We start from the raw sequence: 5749 nt of genomic DNA, 5'->3' as shown, positions 1-5749 counted from the left end.
GACACCTGAGCACCTCCCCATGTTCTGCAGGAACACTGGTCCTCTGGTCTGAGCCCATTGTCTGGTCATGATGGCCCTGTTTGGGAAAGACCAGCTGTCAGCTTGGGAGGAATGGTGCAGGAACAGGGGCCTGCCTGGCTTAGGCGCGCCCAGCCCCCAGGGTCGTCCTAGGAGCCCTCTGTGAGAAAGAACAGCCACAGTGATACCTCATAGCGCCAGGAGGAGCCTATCGGCCATCTCGCTTTCCTTCAGAACCCATTCCATGGGGGCTTGAAGGGAGGGGCAGGGAGGCTGGTGAAAGGCCACCTGAGGTTGCTTTTCAACAAGACTATCCATGTACAGGCTAGAATTACCCGTATCAAGTACCCAGGACTTAATCCACTTTGTAATCAAACGGGGCATCTATCTCTCTGGGCGCCGCGAGCCTGAGATGACAGAGTATCTCCACCCACTTCACTGGTGGGGAAGCTGAGGTGCAGGGGAGGACCAGAAGGCATCCATTCAAGCGGAGCAGGCAGCGGGGAGTTCAGAGTCTTGGGCTCCAAGGCCAGCCCCCACCTTTGCAGAAGGTGGGGTGGGGTCTCCACTGGCCAGCAAGGGGCTGTGGGGGTGGGTTGCTGCTGGAGGCACCTCTGTTATCTTACTCAAGTTTGCAGAGTCCCTTCTTGGATGAATTGGAATCTTCCAAGACTCTCCGGGGTGGGGGATTGTTTGCAAATAGCACAAAGTATTTCATCATTTAGGCATGCCTATGAACTTGAGTTTCTGTTGGTGGAAGCTAGGTAACTTCCCTGGGTGCCTACCCAGACTGGCTGAAGAATTAGTAACAAGTTGCCCTGGGGCTCCTCACTTTGCCTCCAGCTGAGACAGCTCTGGTTCTGGTTGTACCTCCACCACCACCTCTCTGGACGAATTTTGGGCTAGTTTCTGGGGCTTCCCTGGTGGCTCAGGGGGAAAGAATCCACCTGCTAATACAGGGAACATAGGTTCGATCCCTGGTCCCAGGAGATCCCACGTGCTTCAGGACTGCCAAGCCCATGTGCTGAGACAAGTGAGCCCACGCACTGCAACTCATGAAGCCTGTGTGCTGAGAGCCCATGCTCTGAAACAAGAGGAAACCACCATAATGAGAAGCCTGCACACCAAAACTGGAGAGCAGGCCCTGCTCGCTGCAACTGGAGAAGGCCCTCACACAGTAACAAAGACCCAGTGCGACCATAAATAAATAAATCTTTAAGGGAAAAAAGAAAAATAAAGACTGTGGGCAATTTCTTGTATGTACTTCAGTGTCTGCATCTGTAACAACAGGTCCAGTGTGGTGGTTCCATCTGCACCTAGGGTGGCCGTGCACCTCAAATGAGACAAAGGTGGGGAGAGAAGTTTGTTTTGTTAAATAGAAAATGTTAAGTCCCCTCGAGGGCTCTCCTGGTGGCTCAGTGGTAAAGAATCCATCTCCAATGCAGGAGATGTAAAGAGACATGGGTTTGATCCCTGGGTCAGGAAGATCCCCTGGAGGAGGAAATGGCAATACTCCATTATTCTTGCCCGGAGAATCCCATGGACAGAGGAGCCTGGTGGGCTATAGTCCTTAGGGTCGCAAAGAGTTGGACATGACTGAAGCGACTGAGCACCCACAGGTCCCCTCGAGGGACAGTAATATGTCATGGCCACAGGCCACAGTGGTGCAGCGACATTCCACATGCCAGTGGAAAGCACCACCCTGGGGACCGAAGGGGCTGGGCTCTGCACCCAGACCTGCCTCTCCGGGCCTCTAGACGCTCCTCCCTTCAGCAGGGTGGGAACTCCCTTTCAGCTAAGGTGTTTTATGCTCGTTCCAAGAGACTGCCTGGCATGGGCTGGGTGATCTCCCTGGTCTCACCCCCTCTGCCTGGGCCCCTGAGCAGAAGCTGTGCATCCTCTGGGTGCTTGGACCAGACCATCTTCTGCCATTCATCCCTTGAGGAACCCACCTCAGCCCATCTGAGCTCCTCCACAAAATTGAGCTTGTCACAGGACGGGGAGGGTCCCCTTCCTGACTGTGTGAGGATGGGTGTCAGTGGCCAGAGGGGGCAAATAAATGCCTTCTGACTGGCCTGGGCAGCTGAGGGAAATGTAGACCCTGGGTTTAGATTTGCCATTTAAAACCCAGAAGGCCAGTCACATTGGAATTTCTGATAACAATTAATCATTTTTTTGGTATAAATATGTCCCCAAATCAGTGACTTTTAAACAAGGTGAGGATTAAGGGAGCGGATGCTTCACCCAATTGAAACTTGCAGTCCGCCCTCTACATCCGAGTTTCTCTGAGGATATTCAACCTACTTCGGATGATGTAGTACTGTCATATTTACTATTGAAAAAAATCTGCATGTAGGTAGACTTATGCAGTTCAAACCTGTGTTGTTCAAGGGTCAACTGTATCCCATAGGACACACTTACACTTAAAAAAAAAAAGTATTCATTGTTGTTTGAAACTGGGCTTCTCTGATGGCTCAGCAGGTTAAGAATCTGCTTGCAATGCAGGAAACACAGGAGACGCAGGTTTGACCCCTGGGTCAGGAAGATCCCCTGGAGAAGGAAATGGCAACCCACTCCAGTATTCTTGCCTGAAAAATCCAATGGACAGAGGAGCCTGTCCATGTGGTTGCAAAGAGTCAGACACGACTGAGCACATAGTTCAGTTCAGTTCAGTTCAGTTCAGTCGCTCAGTCGTGTCCGACTCTTTGCAACCCCATGAATCGCAGCACGCTAGGCCTCCCTGTCCATCACCAACTCCCAGAGTTCACCCAGACTCACGTCCATAAAGTCAGTGATGCCATCCAGCCATCTCATCCTCTGTCGTCCCCTTCTCCTCCTGCCCCCAATCCCTCCCAGCATCAGAGTCTTTTCCAATGAGTCAACTCTTCGCATGAGGTGGCCAAAGTACTGGAGTTTCAGCTTTTTTTTTTTTTTTTTTCACAGAGCACAGAAAACTTTATTCAGCCACACTGCTCAGGAGAAGGGCAGGCTCACTTCAATATGGTATCCTCTTGGGCTTCCGCCAGCTCCCGCTCGATGCGCTTCTGCTCATCCCGCTTCCTCTTCTCCTCGGCTGCAAGCCTCTTCTCCTCTTCTGCCCGAGGTTTCAGGTAATTGTAGCGCTTGGCGCCATAGGCCATGCCGAGGAACAGGGTGGAGTAACGGCCGAGCTTGATGAGCGGAGAGACCTGCACCGGCGGAACCATACTGTCCGTGACCCTTGGAGTTTCAGCTTTAGCATCATTCCTTCCAAAGAAATCCCAGGACTAATCTCCTTCAGAATGGACTGGTTGGATCTTGCAGTCCAAGGGACTCTCAAGAGTCTTCTCCAACACCACAGTTCAAAAGCATCAATTCTTCAGTGCTCAGCCTTCTTCACAGTCCAACTCTCACATCCATACATGACCACTGGAAAAACCATAGCCTTGACTAGACGAACCTTTGTTGGCAAAGTAATGTCTTTGCTTTTGAATATGCTATCTAGGTTGGTCATAACTTTCCTTCCAAAGAGTAAGCGTCTTTTAATTTCATGGCTGCAGTCACCATCTGCAGTGATTTTGGAGCCCAGAAAAATAAAGTCTGACACTGTTTCCACTGTTTCCCCATCTATTTCCCATGAAGTGATGGGACCGGATGCCATGATCTTCGTTTTCTGAATGTTGAGCTTTAAGCCAACTTTTTCACTCTCCTCTTTCACTTTCATCAAGAGGCTTTTTAGTTCCTCTTCACTTTCTACCATAAGGGTGGTGTCACCTGCATATCTGAGGTTATTGATATTTCTCCCAGCAATCTTGATTCCAGCTTGTGCTTCTTCCAGCCCAGGATTTCTCATGATGTACTCTGCATATAAGTTGAATAAGCAGGGTGACAATATACAGCCTTGACGCACTCCTTTTCCTATTTGGAACCAATCTGTTGTTCCATGTCCAGTTCTAACTGTTGCTTCCTGACCTGCATACAGATTTCTCAAGAGGCAGGTTAGGTGGTCTGGTATTCCCATCTCTTTCAGAATTTTCCACAGCTTGTTGTGATCCACACAGTCAAAGGCTTTGGCATAGTCAATAAAGCAGAAATAGATGTTTTTCTGGAACTCTCTTGCTTTTTCCATGATCCAGCGGATGTTCGCAATTTGATCTCTGGTTCCTCTGCCTTTTCTAAAACCAGCTTGAACATCTGGAAGTTCACGGTTCACATATTGCTGAAGCCTGGCTTGGAGAATTTTGAGCATTACTTTACTAGCGTGTGAGATGAGTGCAATTGTGCAGTAGTTTGAGCATTCTTTGGCATTGCCTTTCTTTGGGATTGGAATGAAAACTGGCTTTTTCCAGCCCTGTGGCCACTGCTGAGTTTTCCAAATTTGCTGGCATATTGAGTGCAGCACTTTCACAGCATCATCTTTCAGGATTTGAAAGAGCTCAACTGGAATTCCATCACCTCCACTAGCTTTGTTCGTAGTTATGCTTTCTAAGGCCCACTTGACTTCACATTCCAGGATGTCTGGCTCTAGGTCAGTGATCACACCATCGTGATTATCTGGGTTGTAGAAATTGAAATTGGACTGGGAATCTTATATTTCTATGTGCTAAATCTGTCAACTGTGCCTGGGCTCATTCTCCACCGTAGCCACAGTCCCTGAAGCTGCTGGCCCAGTGGGGGTCCTCCTGCATTTTCCACCAGTCTCTCTGAGTCTTTTCTTCTTCTTCTTTTTAAAAAAATATTCATTTATTTATTTGGCTGCGCCAGGTCTTCATTGCCTTAAGTTGTGGCAAGCAGGATCTTTTTAGTTTCGACATGGGAACTCTCAGTTGTGGCATGTGGGATCTAGTTCCCTGACCAGGGATCGAATCCCGAGCCTCCTGCATCTCAGGCGTGATATCTTAGTCTCTGGACCACCAGGGACGTCCCTCTCTGAATCTTTCTGATGTCTGCTCTTGCTGGCTCTGTTTCTCTCTCACTGCTGTCTCATGATCAACTCTTGCTCTCCTGTCCTCTGCTGTCTGTCTCAGACGTTCTCCCCTCGGCCCCCTCCCATATACCCTTCTGTCCTCCAAGGTGACTCTGGTCAGCACAACTAAGAGCCTGGGGCACAGACACATCCCAAAGGGCAGCCCACACAGCTGGGAAGGTGAGACCTCAGAGGGGTGAAGGGCGCGTGGGGATCAGGCCTGGCTCCCTGCAATGTGAGGAGTATAAACCTGGGCCTTCAGGCCACACCGCCACGCAGCCCAGTCTCTCCAGACACCCTTCTTCACCCCGCTACAGGCTGGAGCCTATCCAAAGGGCAGCTGGGGGACTTCCCTGGTGGTACAGTAGTTAAGACTCCATGCTTCCACTACAAGGGACACAGGTTTGATCCTTGGTCCAGGAACTAAGATCCTGCATGATGTGCAGTGCAGCCAAAATACAAAAAAAAAAAAAAAACCCCAAGGGCAGTTGGGCACATGCCCTGAAGGGGTGAACACAGTCCATTCTGTACCCAATGAGGGGCAGGTAGCAGGAACAGCCTGTCCATGGCCAGGCTCACTGTCCCCACCCGCCTACAGCAGGGCTGGCTGAGCCTGGGAGCAGAGGGCCTTGTCAGATCTGTCCCATCCAGGGGCTCAGCTAAGGAGGAGCAGAAGAGATCTCCTGCTGCCTTCCTGACCCAGGAAAGGGGCTAAGACCTGGCCCCACTGGAACAAGCCTGGGAGACCAGGACTGAGCCCTGCCAGCGGCTAGGAGCATCTTCTGG

General features: G+C 50.5%; 1 pseudogene across 1 annotated transcript; it reads right to left on the bottom strand.

Annotated features, from left to right (window-relative positions):
• Nucleotides 1-2958: 2958 nt before the first annotated feature.
• LOC113891858 lies at nucleotides 2959-3238 on the bottom strand (annotated as a pseudogene). The gene has a single exon (XR_003510891.1). The product of XR_003510891.1 is annotated as an ATP synthase subunit e, mitochondrial pseudogene (transcript).
• Nucleotides 3239-5749: the final 2511 nt, after the last annotated feature.

This window comes from Bos indicus x Bos taurus, chromosome 4, assembly GCF_003369695.1.
Source record: "Bos indicus x Bos taurus breed Angus x Brahman F1 hybrid chromosome 4, Bos_hybrid_MaternalHap_v2.0, whole genome shotgun sequence".
NCBI classification, from domain to species: domain Eukaryota; kingdom Metazoa; phylum Chordata; class Mammalia; order Artiodactyla; family Bovidae; genus Bos; species Bos indicus x Bos taurus.
This window is presented reverse-complemented; position numbering and strand designations above follow the sequence as displayed.